At 43.7% G+C, this 21,385-nt stretch overlaps 1 protein-coding gene across 1 annotated transcript in view; it reads right to left on the bottom strand.

Moving 5' to 3' along the window:
- The window catches only part of LOC144819254 (uncharacterized), a 62,835-nt gene that overhangs the window by 35,034 nt on the left and 6,416 nt on the right, over positions 1–21,385 (bottom strand). The gene's annotated exons all lie outside the window — the stretch shown is intronic.

Genomic DNA, 21,385 nt, shown 5'->3' with positions numbered 1-21,385 from the left:
CTTTTGTAGTTCGGACTGGACTGTTCCCATGGGGCAACAGGGTCAGAGCTGATTTGCATATCGCCATTGTCTAACCCAGGGTGGTGTGGAGTGCAAAAAAACGATGGATTTGGGCCCAGATCTTTTGACTGGGGGAGTGTGTGACATTGATCCACATTCAGTCCATCACTTGTTGTTTTTGCAATTGCCGCCCTAAGTGCGCTGGGGATGCCCAGACGTGGGTCCCAGGCACTCCACACCACTGGAATCAAGCTAGCCGGGCTGAAGAGAGGTGTTACCTCGAAACCGGTCCGGTCCTCGGATGCTTGATTCCGTTCTGGGAAGGGCATGGCTTTTGTAGTTCGGACTGGACTGTTCCCATGGGGCAACAGGGTCAGAGCTGATTTGCATATCGCCATTGTCTAACCCAGGGTGGTGTGGAGTGCAAAAAAACGATGGATTTGGGCCCAGATCTTTTGACTGGGGGAGTGTGTGACATTGATCCACATTCAGTCCATCACTTGTTGTTTTTGCAATTGCCGCCCTAAGTGCGCTGGGGATGCCCAGACGTGGGTCCCAGGCACTCCACACCACTGGAATCAAGCTAGCCGGGCTGAAGAGAGGTGTTACCTCGAAACCGGTCCGGTCCTCGGATGCTTGATTCCGTTCTGGGAAGGACATGGCTTTTGTAGTTCGGACTGGACTGTTCCCATGGGGCAACAGGGTCAGAGCTGATTTGCATATCGCCATTGTCTAACCCAGGGTGGTGTGGAGTGCAAAAAAACGATGGATTTGGGCCCAGATCTTTTGACTGGGGGAGTGTGTGACATTGATCCACATTCAGTCCATCACTTGTTGTTTTTGCAATTGCCGCCCTAAGTGCGCTGGGGATGCCCAGACGTGGGTCCCAGGCACTCCACACCACTGGAATCAAGCTAGCCGGGCTGAAGAGAGGTGTTACCTCGAAACCGGTCCGGTCCTCGGATGCTTGATTCCGTTCTGGGAAGGACATGGCTTTTGTAGTTCGGACTGGACTGTTCCCATGGGGCAACAGGGTCAGAGCTGATTTGCATATCGCCATTGTCTAACCCAGGGTGGTGTGGAGTGCAAAAAAACGATGGATTTGGGCCCAGATCTTTTGACTGGGGGAGTGTGTGACATTGATCCACATTCAGTCCATCACTTGTTGTTTTTGCAATTGCCGCCCTAAGTGCGCTGGGGATGCCCAGACGTGGGTCCCAGGCAGTCCACACCACTGGAATCAAGCTAGCCGGGCTGAAGAGAGGTGTTACCTCGAAACCGGTCCGGTCCTCGGATGCTTGATTCCGTTCTGGGAAGGACATGGCTTTTGTAGTTCGGACTGGACTGTTCCCATGGGGCAACAGGGTCAGAGCTGATTTGCATATCGCCATTGTCTAACCCAGGGTGGTGTGGAGTGCAAAAAAACGATGGATTTGGGCCCAGATCTTTTGACTGGGGGAGTGTGTGACATTGATCCACATTCAGTCCATCACTTGTTGTTTTTGCAACAGAAAAGACTCCAGCGCATCCAGAACGCCTCCGCCCGACTCATCCTGGACGTCCCCCGACGCAGCCACATCTCCGACCACCTGAGAGACCTGCACTGGCTCCCCGTCAACAAGAGGATCACGTTCCGGTTCCTCACCCACGCACACAAGTCTCTCCACGACCTGGGCCCCAAGTACCTCAACGACCGCCTGACCTTCTACACGCCCACCCGCCAGCTACGGTCTACCTGCCTCGCCCTCGCCGCCGTACCACGCATCCGAAGAGCCTTCTCCTACCTGGCAGCCAAGACATGGAACTCCCTCCCCATCCACCTTCGTCTGACCCAGGACCATCTGGCCTTCAGGAGACAACTCAAGACCTGGCTGTTCGAGCAATAGCGGACCCCTTCCCCCAAGCGCCTTGAGACCCCTCCGGGTGAGTAGTGCGCTATACAAATGTTATGATTGATTGATTGATTATGTGAAACACAGGCACAGCACTCTCACACAATAAATACACTGAGTGGCAAAAAAGAGACTTCACACTTGTATGTAGATAAAGTTTGCTTTCAACCCAAACATTAATTACCACAACATGAACATAATATATTTCTGGACATAGATCACATTAAAAAATATTACTAACAGTACTAAGCCCAGTTGTATTACAATGACATCAGTATATGGACACTTGGGAAATATCCTTCTTTAGCCTTCAGCACTCTTATGCAGTGTGAAACATTGTCAGAACTAAGCCTACCCTGGCAATTATTACAATTCAATTCTACACAGTTGTAGGGGTGTATACACACAGATAATTACAACACTTTTCCACCAGTACTGTGGGCAAAGGCAGCATAGGTAAAAACCAATGTCAATTGTAATATTGAATTTGACTTGAAACAACATGTAAAGCAACACTGTTGGGTGATATATTGCATAGCAGGTGGTCCTCATGCAGCCACTCCACACACTTACTCAGCACTGATACTCAGTACACAGCACCGTCATGCTGTGCAAATGATATCCGGTAGGTCAATTGGTAGCACAGTGCAGGCCCCATGGCCCAAGTCCCCCATGCCCTTTAAGCTATCCCCCACATCCATGATGGCCGCTCGGAGCTGAAGATCCTCGGTGAACCCACATACCAGCTTCCAGAGCAGCACTTCTCCACGCTCTAATCCTGCAGAAAACAACAATATGGCAATTGGAATGCTAGAGGATCCTTTTGATCTCAAAATCGCATTGCTCTGATCCTGAATCGCCGAGAAATGAACCGCTACATCACCGTAGGAAATTAAGCTAAGATGGCGCATGGGGAGCCTCGGGACCACGCTCAGGGGCTGGGAGATGTGAACCGCGTTGTTGACTACCACCGCCTTAGCATCTGATGGCACTCCCCCCGCACTCATTTGACAGCTGACTCCCTTGGGGACGAAACTCCATGTCGAAGAACCCGTCTGTCTGAGGCATTAGAGAGGTATGGGTACTGCTGAAGTGGGAGGGGTCCACGAATCTGACCTGCTGCTTCCCCCACGGCCGGGCCCGTTCTCGGGACTGAGTCCTCGGCCAGGAAACATAAGGACACTGGTGCTAGCTGCGTGCCACTCCACTGCATGGCAAGCACCCCTTTGTGTGAGGCGGCTCTGCATCATATACCGCCTGGGAACCTTCTCCAGCGCTGTCACCAGCGGCCTCTCCCTGCAGCCTTTGGGAGCTTTGAGATACTGTGCCTCATGAATGGGGGTAAGGGCAGGCCACCTTTCTCTTAATCGCAGCATCACTGTCGGGCCCTGAGGCGCCCAGGGTCCACCCATCATTACGATCCTGCACAAGTAGTTAACACGCACTGTTTTTCAACAAGACTAGAGAGGGCATGCAGGCTTTGGAGCTGTTCCCCGCACCCCTCCCCACTCACTGCTCTTGGTACGTACAGGAGGTGACTGCCCCCAACAATCCAGACCATAATTGCTTGGAGAGCTGACCACAACCAGAAGGGACAGGCTTTATTGGTCAAGAGGTGGCCCACTTTTCACCGCACAGGAGATCCAGGATCATCACCCTAAGGCTTTCACACCCGAGTCGGAGTTGGTCCATTAAACTCCAATGCCCTTCAGCACTTAGTTGGTCATTACCAAGATGGCTGCCGATCTGTAGCTGGTTAAGATGCTCCCACGGCCGGGATCATCTGCACTTAAAATATCCCACAGATACCCTGCCATCCACCTACCATTTTCTCACAGTGCCTCAAGACCTGTTATTATTATTCTGGCTAATCTATTGTTCACTTGTAGCTGAAGACAGAGGTGAGCGGACCCCCCCCAGCACGAGGTAAAATGGCGGCTCCTGCCATGCTTGTCCCGCCGAGAGGGGTGTTGCGTCCAGGCGGGCTTTTAATTGACTGCATTACCCCCAATCACATATTGACACTTGAGAGATCTTGTGCCTTTTAATGAGCTATGGGAGAATGGCCCGTCCTTCCCTGCAAAGTACTGTAGCACCTGCCACCTTGATCAGCCCTCACCTGACCCTGTTCCTGCTCACCCACCAGGACATTTACACTGGAAACTTTCCCTAGTCAGCTAAGACCTAGCCATTTTGACAGATGCCCAGTAGAGCTACCTCGTGAGCTAAAGGGGAGATGGACTATAGATTACCTCCTTGGCCATCACCTACCCAGCCGGTCTTTGGGAAAACTCCTGTATCTCTCCTGTCCTTATCTCCCTCCTCCCCCTTCCCCATACCACTTTCTTCTCTACCCTTCTCCTCTTTCCAGCTATTGACCTTTGCCCTCTCCCATCCATGCTCACAGTTCCCACCCTGATTACCAACTGGACTTTCTTCTGTGAGCTTTCCCTCGTTAGTTAAGACCTAGCTTTTTGACTGATGCCCGATGGAGCTACCTTGCTAAAGGGGAGATGGACTGTGGATTCCCTCCTAGGACGTCACCTACCCAGTCGGTCATTGGGCAGACTTCCTTTCGTCTCTCCTGCTGTCTTTTCCCTCATCCTCATCCTCATTCTCCCCATTCACACTTCCCCCTTCTCCCCTCCACTCTATTTGTCTCATCTTCCTTTCCTCTCTCAATGTGTTGATTATTCTTGATGTTATGTGCAATTGTTATAATTTTTCTATAACATTGTGTAACTTAATGTAAAACGCTCTGATACCTACGGGTCTAACCAGCGCTATATAAAACTCATTAAATAAATAAAATAAATATCCTACACACATGGGTTGGCAATAAAAAGCCCTCTCCTTGAAGACCATGCCAGTCGTGGCTGGAGTCATACTTAGTCAGGGTCCCTCGGAAGAAGGTGGGTCTAAGCAGCAGGACTAATTAGGAGACAAACGGGGGCCTTGCCACCACCCGGGAAGATCACCCATAGGATGTGGAGCAGAAGTGGGCTATAATTCCAGTCACATTCAATGAAGCATTGCAGAATCAGTACCTATCCGTGTCGCATCAGACAGTTCAGATCACACACAGTGAAGAGTCGTATTCTCAGTATCTCACTAGAATTGAGGCCCAACGTCGGGAGCATGTTGGTCTGTGTCGCACCAGACAATCCCTCCAAGTAAATGAGGCACACCACTTAGTGTGTGTTGATATGGGTTACACCAGACAATTTCAGTCATACACACACAGGCACAGGTTGAGCAGGGTTCGTCCTTACCTCTGAGGGCTGCAACCTTTGAATCGGGCACTGCATACAATGCAGTTGGTGTGTCGCACAAGAGAAATGTGGCACGATTGACGAAGTAGCCCACGCTGGATTCCGCAACTGGTAAATCTGCTCACCACCAATGGGTGTTGTTGTCCCTATGATGCAAGGACCACACAATTTGAAGCGGGTAAGACTTCTGAACTCCGAATAAGGCAATCAAGGCTCTGGGCACAATTTTTAGTTCCATGATCACGCCACGCTACCAGTTGGGATCCAACAGACAATGTGGGCACTTAAGAGGGCAGCACTGTCCAGATGTCTCAAATAGACGGTGTGGGTTCCTCAAAGAGAAATTTGATGTCCCTGAGATCCCAGAAGAACAGGGGGTGAGCCAACATTCCCTTTTGCTTGAATCACAGCTGTCATCTAAAAGTTCAATCCTAAATCCTGTCTGCCATGAGACTGTGGAATGTAGATCTTAATCATTAGTAAGACCATACTACGGCTCCTAATGGTGAAGTGTCAAAACCCTTCCCTCCAATCTATCCAGTCAGGCCTTTAAATGGCAGAAGTCGGTAGTTCAAGTTGCATGCCCAATGCTTGTAGCTATCGCAGGGGAATGCTCAGATGTTCTCCGCCAGCCTCCAATTTGGACTGCAGCTGAGCAAAAATCACACATAGGGTTTTACAGCAGGGAAGGGATCACTTTCTAGAAGTCTCAACAAAAGTGGGGGGATAGAGGGAGGGCTTTTTAAAGAGGTACAGGATCCGTGCCGACCAGAATCATGTTGAACAAAAGAGATGGAAGCTGTTCATCTCGGTTAGGTGCCAACCACCAGCAAATTAGTGGTGGTTGAATAGGGGAAGGGGGCTGGAAAAAGGAGGTAGTGGGATGGGGGATCCCGCTTTTGCGGAACTAGGTTCCTCACACACCCAGCAAGCTAGGTGTCATGCTTCATCATATGGACCTGCTCCTCGTTGGGCCGGCGCTGCAATGCCCAATGGACACCCGCAAAGGGGCTCTTTTTTGGAGATCTTTTGTTTGTTTGCCGTTTGATGAAGTGGGGGTGTGTGGCCCGTGGGTGTGTAGATACTGTGTGGTGCAGTGAGTGCGGGTTTTTTTAAAAAAAGGTTGGATATTCCAAGTAAATAAGCTTTATTCCGGCTGGTAATCCATCATATTAAAAGTATATATTAGAGTGCCAATTCCCCTAGGGAGGGGTAGTCATTTGCTATTATGCTCTACTCTCTGAGTAGACATGTTTCTTGCCCTGTTGGTTCAAAAAGTACCGTGGCAATTCTTCAGGACCGATATGTGTAAAAACAGTGACAAGAGGTGTTTGATATCTGCATTGAATGGTGCTTCTAATAATGTGCTACCATCCAGGAGTAACCAGATATCAAAGCTCATGTAGTGATAGTATAAGAATCTACGGAGACAAAGAATGAGGAGGAAAAGTAAGTCAGAAAAGGGTGAGTCTGTCTCAAATGTGACTCCAAATTATATACACTGGCATCCCATGTGGTCCAAACCTCCTTTTAGCAGTGGTGTTACAGTGCAATAATGAAAGTAAATTCATGAAAACTTAAAAATCTTGAAAATCTCTCTCATCCATGCTTCGTTCACAATAGTTGTACTCAATGGTGTTAGTGCATACGTTATCTCGAAGGCAAAAACAATGGTTCATTTAATTCATTGGTTAAAAGAACTAGTGCTGATGCGGTTATTATCTTTCTGTAACTCACCTCCCTGATGGGTATGATGTGCCTCAACAGGGGCGGGCAAGTCATGTATGCGCCTCAGTAGTAGGAGCCCTGCGCAGTACAAAATTTAATGGGGGCAAGGTTAGGATGCGGTCGTGGGGGGTGGATTGACCTGCCAAAGAAAAGATATATATATATCGACAATTTTTGCACCCCTGCACTTTATATATGATTAATAAAGAGTCATAACCTGAAGACTGGCTTTGGACAGTCTTATCGTTGTCTGCGTACTGGTGAGCGTGCATGAGGCTTTGTTGCACAGTGACCGGTTGGAGTTACATATATATATATATATATATATTCGTTGTTACTTGCACCCCGATGGAAGTGCAGGGGCCCGCTTTCACCCAGGGGAGGGACTGGGGAGCTTGCCACACATGGAGATGTGCTAACCAGCTGCCTCTGGTGGCCCCAGGGCTGCCGTGGCTCCTTGCCGGACAGGGGTGTCGGTAATCCTGTATATTCACAGAAGGACATCCATTAGCGTACGGGTAAGAAGGCCGTAGTGCCCTTCCTTCTCTGTGTGAAGGGTCTAAACAACTTACTTTTCCGCATTGGAGTCCATGCTTGTAGACCTGCCCTCGCTGCCCGTCCCTGGACCGATAGTATTGCAGTCATGATAGTTAAGCGATATATAGGATCTGAGAGCGTGCTCATGGGCAGGGGCGTGGCTTCAATCGGTTCCTTCGGGCATAGCGCGTGTAACCCCAGCTACCCGTGTCCATGGCCCGCTCAGGCGGCCATCTTGGAGAGTGTTAGTTGTCAGTGTTAAATGGGAGTCTGTGGCTCTATATGGTTGTGGAGTGGCGATGACAGGGGGATTTTTGGTTGATCTGGAGTATATATATTAATGGCGATATACTACCTGGCTGGTGATTGTAAAACACCTCGACATCCTATGCCGGGCATATATCAAGTCCAGGCTGGGGATTTCTTCTATATTTATATTGGGCGTGCATCCCTTCCCAGCAGGGGCGTTATGTGTACATATGTATATCTTGGTGAATTCATAGCAAATGAATCAGTAAGCATGTACAATGCTAACGGGCAACAGATGAGTATGCTCTGTGTGTAATGGGGCTTATATTCGTGGATTGACCATAATCCACAGACCTACCTGTTGTGCTAACAAACAGGTTCAGAGTCATGGTCGGATCATCAGACTGAGCGACATATATTCAGTGGTGGTAGGTGTTAATCAGTCACTGGTCTGTCTGTGAGTATTTCCACTATCTGTACTTTGGTAGATTTATGATTGTATGAAACAGCTGGTAAGACATACGTGCAACCTGGGTTCATCTTTTGTTCAGTGATGCCTACGGTATGTTGTCATTTAACCCTTAGGTGGATGTTGACAATCGATGTATCCAACCCTGTTCAGTTCTGAAAAGTGTGTGTTGTGTGCTACCAGGGAGGTGTTCTAGTACCAGCCATTCAAGTGACGCTGGGTTGTGCCCTTTCTCATGATAGTTTGTGTACATCTTGGTTGTCAATATGTGGCACCTGATATTATTTGTAAGCTCTGTGATTCGGGTCTTGACTGGTCTCATCGTCATCCCTATATACATATTGCCACAGGGGCATGTGATTAGGTAAATGCGCCTGGAGTTATTGCAGTTAGTGTGGTTTTTCAATGACCAGGTGAAGGAGTCAGCTAGAGTGATGGCTTTTACCACTCGGGTCTGTTTGCAAGCAGCGCAACCACCGCAGGGATAGTGTCCTTTGACAGCAGGGAGGCCCCAGAGGGTTTTCGGTGGATTGCTCTGTTGGGCTTTGGGTCTGGGGTGTATGATCACATCCTTTAGGTTTTGTGTTCGTCTAATGGCAAATCTTGGGACCGGGAGATCTGATGTCCCTGTATTGAGGATTCTCCAGTGTTTCTTAATAATCCCTTCGATGCGCGTTGAATTAGGGGTGTATGAAGTTACACAAGTTAGTGATTTGGTATCCTCTTGGTGTGTCTTTTACAAGAGTGTTTCCCTGGGATTGTTAAGTGCCCTTTTGAATGAGTGTCTGATCAGTTTGATTGGGTAACCTCTAACCTTGAGGTTTTGCTCTAGGACTGTGGCCTCTGTCTTGTATTTATTCGTGGAGCTACAGTTACGACTAAGGCGCAATAATTGCCCGAATGGTAGGTTGCCCATAAGTGTTTCAGGGTGATAGCTATGATAGATTAATTTAGAGGATACCCAGGCAGCCATACTGGCCACACAATCAGGCTCTCCATTTGACCCTTTTCCGTCTCTGGTCCTACAGCACATGGTAGATATTGTCAATCCCACCATAAACAACATAATAAACTCCTCCCTTGACTATGCCTTAATCCCTGCAGAATGGAAACTAGCAGCAGTAAAACCTCTACAAAAAAAGCAGATAGCAGACCCCGCAACTCTCTCAAATCTGCGACCTATCTCGCTGCTTCCAATTCTCTGTAAATTAACAGAGAAGTTTGTAAATAAACAGTTAACCGCCTTCCTGGAGGAAAATAATGACTAGCAACCAAATCAGGCAGGTTTTAGGGCCCAACATTCAACAGAGTCTGCCCTGCTTTTTACTACGGAGACATTGCGAGCCGCAATGGACCAGGGAAAGAATGCCATCCTGATACTGCTGGACCTGTCCGCGGCTTTTGATACGGTCTCACATACCATCCTTGTTGACGGTTTAGCCGTGGCAGGTGTTAAAGGGAATGTACTAGGTTGGATTAAAAATTTCCAGGTAGACAGGCGGCAGGTAATACCTTTAGGCCATTTCAGATCAGAGGAGAAATATCTGACCTCAGGGGTACCGCAGGGCTCTTGTTTGAGCCCCACACTCTTTAACGTATATATGGCCCCCCTGATCGCACTGATATCATCCTTTGAGATCAACACAATCTCATACGCGGATGATACTCAGCTCATCCTGGTGCTAGATGATGATACCACAGAGGCTGAAAACAACCTGAAAAATTGTCTCAAAGCCACCTTCAAATGGATGAGCAATAACCACCTGAGGTGCAACACAGGGAAAACTGAAATCCTGACCTTTGGCCAACATAATGATTTCAATCCCTCACAATGGTGGCCAGAAGATGCCACCGCGCCCCCAAACCCAATTAACTCAGTTAGAAATCTGGGGATTAAATTTGATGCTACCCTGTCTTTCAAACAACAGGCATGGTAGTGGCGGGAACCTGTTTTAGCATTATAAAAGGTCTGAGGACATTTTTCGACCTAATACCACTCTCAGCTCGAAGAATTGTAGCTGTAGCACTGATAACATCTCCCTTAGTTTATTGCAACAGTGTATATGCAGGGACAAACAGGGCGGTTGTTCATAAGCTGCAGATGGTCCAGCATGCAGCAACTAGATTGGTGCTGAGATGGCATAGGAGGACATCGGCCACAGCAGCAATGAATACCCTTCACTGGCTACCGATCCACGAGAGCTACCTACTGAGAATGTTTAAACGATACTTACCCTCGCGTAACCTGAGGTCCTCAAATGCAAATCTGCTCACCATCCCTACCTTTAGGCTAAAAACCAGGGGAGGAAAAGCACTGGAGGTTTTGGGATCAAAGGCCTGGAACAAACTCCCCCTGTCTCTTCGTCAAATCACCCTTGAATCAGCCTTTAGGAAATCGCTGAAAACCCTGGTCTTTAGCCTTCCGGACACATTATGCAAAAGTTTAATATGAAGTGGAAAGTCCTCCATGATTAGCAGTTGAACCCTTCTCTTGCTAGTTTTTCTGAAAGCGCCAAGATGCTCCGTGGAGTGATAGTTGCGCTATATAAAATAACACTTACATTACATTTACATTACATAGAGCAACAAGCTGTTTCTATCTGTTGGCTTGCGATAGAGGGTGGTGGTAAGGCCTCCATCTGTCAGTTGTATGTCGAGGGTAAGAAAGGGTATGCTGGTTGCCGAGATTGTTGCTGAGATTGTGTAAGTAAACCTGAGCTGTTGGTTCTGGGTGTTTACCCATTCAAAAAATTACTCACACGTCGTGCAGTTGCCCCTCCAGAAAATCAAAATATTTATTTATTTATTTGATTTATATAGCGCATTATAACCCAGGGGGTCTCTAAGCGCTTTATATCAAAATATCAAAATATCATCTGTAAATCTCCTCCATAAAATGATGTTACTGATGTTACTGATGTATGGATTATTGTTGCCCCTGATGATGTGTTCCCCAAAATGGGCCATGTAGAGGCAGGCCAAACTGGGAGCAAATGTGCTCCCCATTGATGTGCCCTGGGATTGATGGAAAAGCTGTTTCTGGTACTCAAAAAAGTTTTCAGTGACTGCAATGGTGGCGCACCCCATGATGAATGAGACGGGTGTTGGAGAGTCCCACTCCTCATTTCTCAACCAACTTTCTACTACATACCTGGGGTATGTTGGTATATAGTTGTTCTACGTCTAATGTGACCAGTAGGTTTATGTTAGTGGTTCAAGGAGGGACCCTATTCCTGACACGATCGGTCTCCCCGGTACTGGAGTGGTGCCTTTGTGGATTTTGGGCAGCGTGTAGAAAGAGGGTGTCAGGATCTGAGGTGATCAGAAACTCAGCCTCCTTCTTGGATATCCATCCATTAGCTTCAGCTTCAGTCACCATACTAGTGATCTCAGTACCTAGTATTGTTCAACTGGCATCTACCCTCCTGGTCATAGTTATTGGTGGATTGGATAACAGTGGCTTCCCCTTTGTCCGCCAGTTTGATGGTAATACTAGTGTCCTCAGCTAGGGATCTGGCTGATGCTTGCTCTACTTTCCAGAGGTTATTGAAGGTTCGTGTATTGGGGATCCCATCTAGCTCTTTGAGGACTGCTTTATCGAATGTCAGTACTTCTGGGGTACCATCCCATTGTTGGGGATGAAGGTCGAGGGGTTTCTAAGTCCTGAATCGTTGTTTTCGTCAGGTGGGGTGTCATGAAAGAAAGCTTTAAGGCAAATCTTTCTAAAAAACTCTTGGATTTCACAGTTGTCTCTGAATCTGTCGGTTCTTGGGGCGGGCAGACAGCCCCTTCCCTTCTCTTGGACCCTTATCTCGGTGTCTGTCAGGGGCCTTTCAGATAAATTGACCACCAGAGTTCTCAATTCCTTTTCCCCCTGAGGCGGTCTGATCCTGCCATTGTACCCCTTTGCGATTCCCTCTGTTGCGCCCTCTTCCTCTGCCCCAGCCTCTGCCTAAAAAAGGGGGGTTCTCAAATGTGACTTTCTAGGAGTCGCATTTCTAAGCTATCAATGACAAATCCACTTTTACAACAGGAGAGGGTTTGTCATTATGAATCCAATGATAGGATGCATTCTGAGGCTACTCCATTGCAAATCACAATTGCATACTGAGATAATTTCACCTATTTCTCTATGTTAATTTATGGGAAGAGCAGGCCTCATAAGTAGTGACAACACACATGGCTATTCTTCACTATCTGAGATGAGAACACATATGTCTACCTGCCCTTCCTTTCACCTACCACTCACTTCACCTCTTAAGACTTACCCCAGGGGTGCTCTGGGGTAGTGAATGGTCCCTTCAGGTTTGGCCAGTGGTTTAGAAACCAAAGCATACATGACACACACACTGACCTGCAGTGGCAGGCTTGGCACATGTTTAAACACACCATAGCTCCAAGTGTGCACACACAGGCCTTCAATGGCAAGCCTGACACATATTTAGGACACCATGTCAGTACCACTTCCTAACATGTGTAGGAAGGGCACGCACGGTTTCACACTGCAACCACAGAGTCAGGACCCTGAGGCCACTAAAAGAGAATGAGCAACATCCGACCTCCTTGGTAGAGGAAACCCACATGGGGTTCCCTACTTAGGAGGCATGGAACACCCGGATCACTGACAAAATATCGACCTTCAAAATATCGACCTACAGGAACATCGATGCTGAAAAATCGAAGGCAAGAATATTGACATCCCATCTGCAACATGGTAAGAACAAAAATAGCGAAAAAAATATATAGATGTTAAAAATATCGATGTTAAAAATATCGTTTTTTTCTGTAAAAATATAACTGTTAAATAAAGTAAATAACACTAATAAATAAAATAAACATAGTCAAAAATATCTAATGTTTAAAATTTATAAATAATACATATATAATACTAATACATCAATTAAACATATACAAACAATATATAATATATACTTGCTTAACAACAACTTTTAATAATTATTTTAATAATTTATAAATTAACAAATATTATAAATTACAAATACATTTACATACATAAAACAAAAACATAAATAAAAGTAAATAATTATTATTATTAAATTAAAACAATTAAAAATACTTTTAATATTTTTTAAATTAATGATATACTACATTATCTAAAATTATACAAAAAGTATCAAATAGCTAAATAAATAAAAATACTATTCAAAACCAATAACTAAAGAAAATACAGTAATAAAAGCGTTGTATAGCATAGAACTTAAAATTACCATTCCCACTCCAGAGAGCGCAACAGTGGAGAAACCATTGGATAGCGTAGGGGTAAAAATGACTATTCCCACTCCAAGGAGGGCAACAGTAGGGAAAGCGTTGGATAGCGTAGGGGAAAAAATTGCTATTCCCACTCCAGAGAGTGCAAGAGTAGGGAAAGTGTTGGATAGCGTAGGGGTAAAAATTACTATTCCAACTCCAGAGAGTGCAACAGTAGGGAGAGCGTTGGATAGCTTAGGGGTAAAATTTTCTAGTCCCACTCCAGAGAGTGCAAAAGTAGGAAAAACGTTGGCTAGCGTAGGGGTAAAAATTACTATTCTAATTCCAGAGAGTGCAACAGTAGGGAAAGCGTTGGATAGCGTAGGAGTAAAAATTACTATTCCCACTCCAGAGAGTGCAACAGTAGGGAAAGCGTTGGATAGTGTAGGGGTAAACATTACTGTTTCCACTCCAGAGAGTGCAACAGTAGGGAAAGCGTTGGATAGCATAGGGGTAAAAATTACTATTCCCACTCAAGAGAGTGCAACAGTAGGGAAAGCGTTGGATAGCGTAGGGGTAAAAATTACTATTCTATCTCCAGAGAATGCAACAGTAGGCAAAGCGTTGGATAACGTAGGGGTAAAAATTACTATTCCAACTCCAGAGAGTGCAACAGTAAGGAAATTGTTGCATAGCGTAGAAGTTAAATAGAACATTCTTATCATTATTTGTTGTAAATAAAATAATTATTAATTTATTTTTAAAAAACTCTACATCATTTGCAAATACCCATTAATAATTATTAAAAACATAATTACAATTGAATAATTAATTACAATAAAGTAACAATAGACACCAATAAATATTAATTAATACATATTATTTGCCAAATAATAAAAATTGAACATCAAAATATTTTTAAAACAAAAAACATATTAATAATTACAAATTAATTAACAATTAAAATATAGTAAACAATACGTTTATTTTTAAATCAAAAAATATTTTAAATGAAACAATAATTACCAATTAATAAAAATGTATTTCCATTAAATAAAAAGTAATTAACAATTAAAAATCTGAATGACCAATTAAAATAAATAATTACCAATTAAAAAAATAATTGCCAATTAAAAATTTAATTACCAATTAAATTATTATTTACCAATTAATCAAAAATAAAATAAAAATCAATTCCAATAAAAAAAAAAACATTACTTATTTACAATTAAATTACTTCCCACCCAATTCCCCTATAAACCCACAACCCGCTACTGAACTTCAACACAAAAATTAAATAAAATTAATTTACAATAACTTAAAATTTATCATTAATTTACTATAATTAAATTGCTTTCCACTCTTTTCCCCAATAAACCCACAACCCGCTTCAGGACTAAAACATAAAATTAACTTAAAATTAACATTATTAATATATAAAAAATAGTACACATATAATTTAAAACAAATAAAATACTTTACAAAAAACATATAACACATACATATAAAATACATAATAAAATACATAACAATAAACAAATTTAGATATTAGTAACATCGAAATTAGTAACATCGATATATTTGATATCGATATTACTAACTTTGATATTACTTACATCGATATAAAAAAAATCGATATTACTTACCTTAGGGTCGATATTTTGTCCAACGATATTATTGACCTCGATATTCTCCATCTTCGATATTTCCAACTCGATATTATTGTAAGTCGAAATTTAGGAATCAATATTTAGGCTCTGCAACGGAACACTCATGTGTATCTGCTCTGTCTTTATCCTACCACTTGCTCCACCCATCAGAGCCTCTCCTAGAGGTACTCCAGTGGGAGTGGAAGGCCCAATCAGGGGTGGCAAGACAGTTAGGAATGCTTCCCTGAGCCTAAACGCAGTTGTGCACCCACAGACCTGAAATAGCAGGCCTGAAACAAGTTGAATGGCTATTCTTGCGAGTGGCACAATCAGTCCTGGGGCCCTCTTGTAGTCAGTGCTGTACTTCAATCAATCAATCAATCAATCACTCAATCATTTATAAAGCGCGCTACATACCCGTGAGGGTCTCAAGGTGCAGTACTTGCCCTGGTTATGTGGTATAACTTTTTACATGGTACCTACAGGTACAGAACATAAACCAATCAGGTAAGCACCGCTTCCTAGTGGGTGTAGAAAGGGCATGTGCACTTTCACGCTGTTTTACAGTATGAAAGTGCCCAGAGTTCTAATGCCACAAAGACAGAACAAGCAGATACTAGGAGTAAATAAAGCAAAACACTTTAGGGAAATCACCTAAGACAAGGCAAGTCCAATAGCCGCAATTCTAATCTCTTAACTTTACCAACACAGCACATCAACATTGCTTACTGCTGCTGTTTTGCATTAATTCTTTGTGAATTTGCCCCTAAATTTAGTTCCGATCTTGCATCACTTTTTCACATTAAGCATACCATTCAATCATAATGCAAGTGGCTGTGAAGCACAAGTCAAATAGTCCACATAATTTGTATAAAAGCTACATGTTCTATACATGGAAAAAAGAATATACTATCCAATCTTGCTCCTAGAGTTGGACCTGCAGTTGAAGCTGTTCTTGATGAGAGTTAGGTACCTGAGTGACACATTAATGATAGCAATTCATAAAATATGATTTGGATCTCATGAAAAGATTTACTAATGCTTTAGTTCATGAAAATAAAGATGTTCACAGGACTAGGCAGTGTACTTGTTAAAGGACTGATTAAGCTGCTCAAAGGGAACTGTTGCAGGGATTCTGCTCCGTAACAGAACTATGCTAGGGACAATAGACCATTTGTGGATAGGGATTGAGTCACCATATCACCTCAGTACCATGAGCCTGAGTCTGAATAGCTATTGTGTCTTACTTAACCTCCTACTCATATCCAGAGAGACAAGCAAATTGACACCACAGAACACAACACTACCAACCCTCTCAGGGATCGCAGTGACAGGACACCCTCCTTCGCTCACACACTTGTACTCGTCCACACTAAGAAATGACAGTCATGAAGGAATATTGAAATGTTTATTTAAACTATTGTGCTTTAGAATAAAGTTAGCGTTCCACAATAAGAAGACAACTGCCTAGCAAAAATGCCACCAGCGTAGTCAGTAACATGTATATTATGAAAAGCCCTGTCATATTATAAAACAGATTAGCCTAACCCCTGTCAACCTTCCAAAGAAGCAAAATTATTATACAGCAAAGATCTCTGGGATAAGTAGCAGTCCCCCTACCTTAATACACAGATGGACTTTCTACATCCCAGATATAGCCTTGATCTTATCTCACAAAAAATCACTTTCTCTCTGAGTGTTACATTATTGTTCATACCTAATTGAGAAGGCGTACAGGCTCCTAAACAACTGCTGCATTTCTGCGTTGTGTCTAGGTGTTAGTGCCTGACCAGAACAGAACAACAATTGGTGTTTGACCTTGTCAGCTGTGTTCAAGGTAAATCCCAGGAAAGAACAGAATGCAACAACAACAGCAGGTTCTGTGTAAAAACACAAAATGGCACAAAGTCAAACGGGTTTATATAGTAACGTGTGCATGACGAATACGGCCTGTGTCGTACAGAGTTAGGTTAGAAGGGAAAACTACAATGGGCAATGCAAGGAACACATGACATCCTCCCCTTTGGTTAGGAAGGTAGCAATTAAAGGAATAACAGAAATGTTAAGATAGGCAAACTAAAAGCTGTCATTTTCAATTAATTGTGCAGCAGAGTTGGAAAAAGACAAGATGAAAAATAAAAAATATTGCATGGCAGAGGAATTCAGTTTGAAATCAGCCATGGTAGAAGCCAAGGACTCCATAATGGGGTCCAACTCCATGTAGATTGACAGGTCTATGACTCTGTCCAGTATTTCCAAAAAGCAAACATGATCCTCAGCTCCAACTGATGCAGACTTTGTCATTGGAAAACCTGCATCAACTTCAATGAAGCTTTGATCTAATATTTATTGTGCTGATGCACAGGAACTCCCGTTGGCTATTTGCTCCAGCTTCAGATTTTGTAGAGTTCACAAACCCAAGGAACAGTCCTGATAATGGGGCACTAAGATACTCACCATCAGTTTGAGATCCAAGGCAGCTGGTGCCTGTAGACCCAGGCATATATTCAGTGTCCATTGAAAGGGACACCTGATGCAGTGAAATACAGGATGTATGCATGTGAATTAAGCACGGTGGAAGGCTAAGCACCAATCCACATTCAATGCCTTCAGTGAAATCCACAATGGAAGTAACATCTATTGTGGAATAGCAGCAACATGATGAGAATGCCACACATAGGGAACAGCAATAATGGGAAGCAACCAAATAAGCTGGAAATAATGGATTGTATTTAAGTGGGAACTACTTCAGAAATAGTCTAAAAATAAGTCACCTGGCAAGGAGTCTAAATGTTTAATAAAAAAGTGAGCTACACACGCAGTATCAAAGACATTAAATATTTGATGTGAAATTCCTTGAAATTCAGGAGGAGATTTCTATTTAACAAAGACTGTATTTCAAGAGTAGTTCCATCCACCTGCAACTTGAAGATCTCGTAGGCAGACATGAGAGCCACCTCTCGTTGAAATAATAAGCTTGTTAAATATACCATTTAAAGTTGGAAGGAAAGGTCACAGTTAGCTATCAACAATTCCGTGTTGAGGGGGAAACACGACATTGGTGCAGCAAGTGACTAACTGGGAAATGGATGCAATGTCCCCTAGGTGTTGCAGTCATCTAACGTGAGATTCGGATCATTAGGCAAACACAGCATCAAGTTGATCAATTTTCTGGGCAATCCAAAAGGAATTGTCCACGTGCTTTCTTGGGCATTTGCCTATAACTGAATGTACAATGACCAGACTATTAACAAGTCACACAGCTCGGTGTAGCTGAACAGTACACCAGCTCTAGCAGGACTATTCAGGAAGGCACTGGAAACAAATTGTATTACGCCTCAATATAAAATAACTACTGATTGGATATACAATGCATGTGTTTCTGCCAAATGTAATGCAGCTACATTTGGGTAGGGAATAAAGCCTGCATGAATAGGCCAAGTGGCCCTTAAATACCTAACGGGCCCAAATGAACAATGCCATGAACATGGGGAAGTAAGCCATTAAACAAAGTACGGTGTCCCCAGATCATAAGAGGAACTGCCGCAAAAGCGGCGATAATGGGCTTGATAATATGCCCTTGTGAATTCCCATAGAAGCCCAGGTTCACACCAGAAACTATGCTTCTATGGCATAATGGGATTCTATCGGGATAATTTTAACACTACTAATATGGCCCTGAGTGTGAAAACAATAGCAAGTTCTGTGTGAAAATATAATGTGGCACAAAGTCAAACAAGTTTATATAGTAATGTGTGCAAAGCTAATGCATCCTGTGTCATGCACAGTAAGGTTACCATAGGGAGAACTAAAATGAGCCATGCCCTGAACACATGACAGAACATTCAATTCATATTATTGTCTGTTTGTGGGCATTCTTGCAGGAACATCCCCATTCTGGGCAAGTGTAGCAGTCATGTCCAGGACTAAGTGAACATAAAAAGAGGACGATGGGGCAAAAGAATTCCCAAAACTGGTGGGGCTGAAGGGAGCAGGAGAAGGAAAGGATCGAGGAAGTGTCTTCTATATGTTATTCAAGTGTTAAGATTGTGAACCGTGTTTTATCTGCTCCGTCTGCTAAAATGGATAGTAGGAAACTGAGAATCTTTAAAACATTTATCTTTTTATTTTGAACGTCTACATAATGGCCACCATATTGTTGAAAACAACCAGGTGCTTTACATGGGCTATTTTAGAGCATGCAAAGAGGCACATTAAGGCAAAATGCCTGTTGATCAACATAGAGTACAATGGTCTTCAAACTAAAGGGTGCACCCTTTGGGAGGGTGTGATTTCATTTGAAGGGGGGCACCAGCTCTAAGTCCCCTCAGTGGGGCACCCCCTCACCTTTCCTTTTTTGTTTTTTAGCCTATTCAAGTCATTGTGCATGTTTGTCCCTATCTTTAGAGGAAGTTGACTTGTGCGGCGAATGCCTCAGTCTCAAAGTTAGAAAGAGCCCCCTCACTGCAGGAACAGCGATGGAAACTCGATAATGGAGCAAGGGTGAACAGGGAGTCCATGCATAATGCTGACAAAGCACTTTGCAATTTAATTCTTAACAGTCTGTAGACTTTAAAAATGAGAATGTAGATGAATTGTATATGAAAGAGTAATAGAGGTGCAAATGAAGGACCTGCAAATGTGTAGACTGATCATCAACATGTACCCAGGCTACACGACAATAGAGTGGTGTGTCAACTAAATTATAGTAGCTCCAGCAAATGCTATCAGTGGACCCAGTATCCAGTTTATTTTAATGGGTGTCACATCGGCCTTGTGTACCCAGGAAACAGCCACTACATCGCATGCATTACAACACATGTGATTACAAAGCGGTCATTAAAACAACCTGGTTTTTAAATCGCAGTTCATTAGAACGCAAGTCATTACATCAACTTGCAGTAGGGCGTGCGCTAACATAAGGAATAGTATAATTTACTATTTTAACAACTTCCCTACTGTTGCGCACACTGGAGTTGGAATAGTAAATTGAACTATTCCTAAGTCCAGCGCGCCCCTACAGTATATCGACGTGACAACTTGCATTGTAATGCACTGCTATGAGACAACACAGTTGTTGTAACAACCTCATTGTAATCGCATGCTTTGTAAAGTGTCCTATTCCATGCACCCTTTTGTACTGAGTGGACTATATAATAAGAACTCTTTATCACCTTCTTGGAGGCACTGTTAGCATGTTGTTGTTAAGAATGCTGCGAAAGGGTGTTCCAGATTATCTGGAAAGGGCTAGAGTTACTTTCCTGCCAGATTGTTAAGGATACCAGATCAACTCCAAACTCAAAAGAGAGGGAGGGGAGGAGGTTAGTCAAGAGAAAACAATTAAACAGGAAAATATGCATTTGAGCATCAGTCTGGATTTCTCCAGTGTGTAAATCAACTTTGTACAATTATACTCTGGGGAAATGCCAGCCCAGGGAATATTTGCATGAATTACACCTTAATATACCAGGAGATGTTTGTTTGTGTCAATTTTCCAGTTGTACTCATTGTTCAATCAAAGGAATGCATCTCTAAATATATAGGGACTCATTTATGATGCAGTGCAGCAAGTCACCTCCATGTGCGGCGAATTTTCACGCTGTGCGGGCATTTTTAAAATTAGGCAGGATTTGGATGGCCCCCGGCCGTCCTCCGCACACAACCGCTGTGACGCATGACGGCCGGGGCTGTCATGAGCATGCAAGGGGTTAAGGCAATATGGAGAATCCTTGTCCTTTCCCTTGCACCCTTTTACCAGACTCACGCTACTGCAGGTGCACTTGCATCCTGGTGCAAGGGTGACAGTGTTAAATGCAGAATTGTTTTGATGAAGGAAGGGACACCTTCCTGTGCAAAAAAGGTCCTGGGAGACAGATTTCTCTTTCTATGTGTGCTGCAGAATTCAGCACACATAGAAAGATGTAGAAATTAGGAGAAATAGAGATGTGTTTCCTTGTTATGCCTCCCCTGGGAAGGGTTAAGATTTTGGTGCATCCCAGGTTTACAAATTCTTGTAAATATGAGGAAATGTCAAAATCAATGTGAGTTGCATGAAAAAATCCACGCAAAGCCCATAGAATTCCTTTCTACTGCATAATAACCTAACACAGCAATTTACGCTGTGGGGCATTACCCCAGATTTTTTAAGCAGCTCAAAGTCATGCAAATTGGCTGTCAGTGGTCCCAAAAATGTTACTGAAAGGTTTGCGTAACACATGTATCACATTGCATGGTGCAAGCATGACACAACCATATCATACATAAGCCCCATCTTATTTTGTAAATTTAACCAGTGTATTTACCACTGACAATTTCTCAGCTCCCTACATTCAACCATATTCTTTTAATTTCTTAAATAAACCATTTCATCATAAACAAATG

Source organism: Lissotriton helveticus, chromosome 2_1 (assembly GCF_964261635.1).
Source record: "Lissotriton helveticus chromosome 2_1, aLisHel1.1, whole genome shotgun sequence".
In the NCBI taxonomy this organism is placed as follows: Eukaryota; Metazoa; Chordata; class Amphibia; order Caudata; family Salamandridae; genus Lissotriton; species Lissotriton helveticus.
Note: the sequence above shows the minus strand (reverse complement) of the source record. Positions and strands in the feature narration are given on the sequence as shown.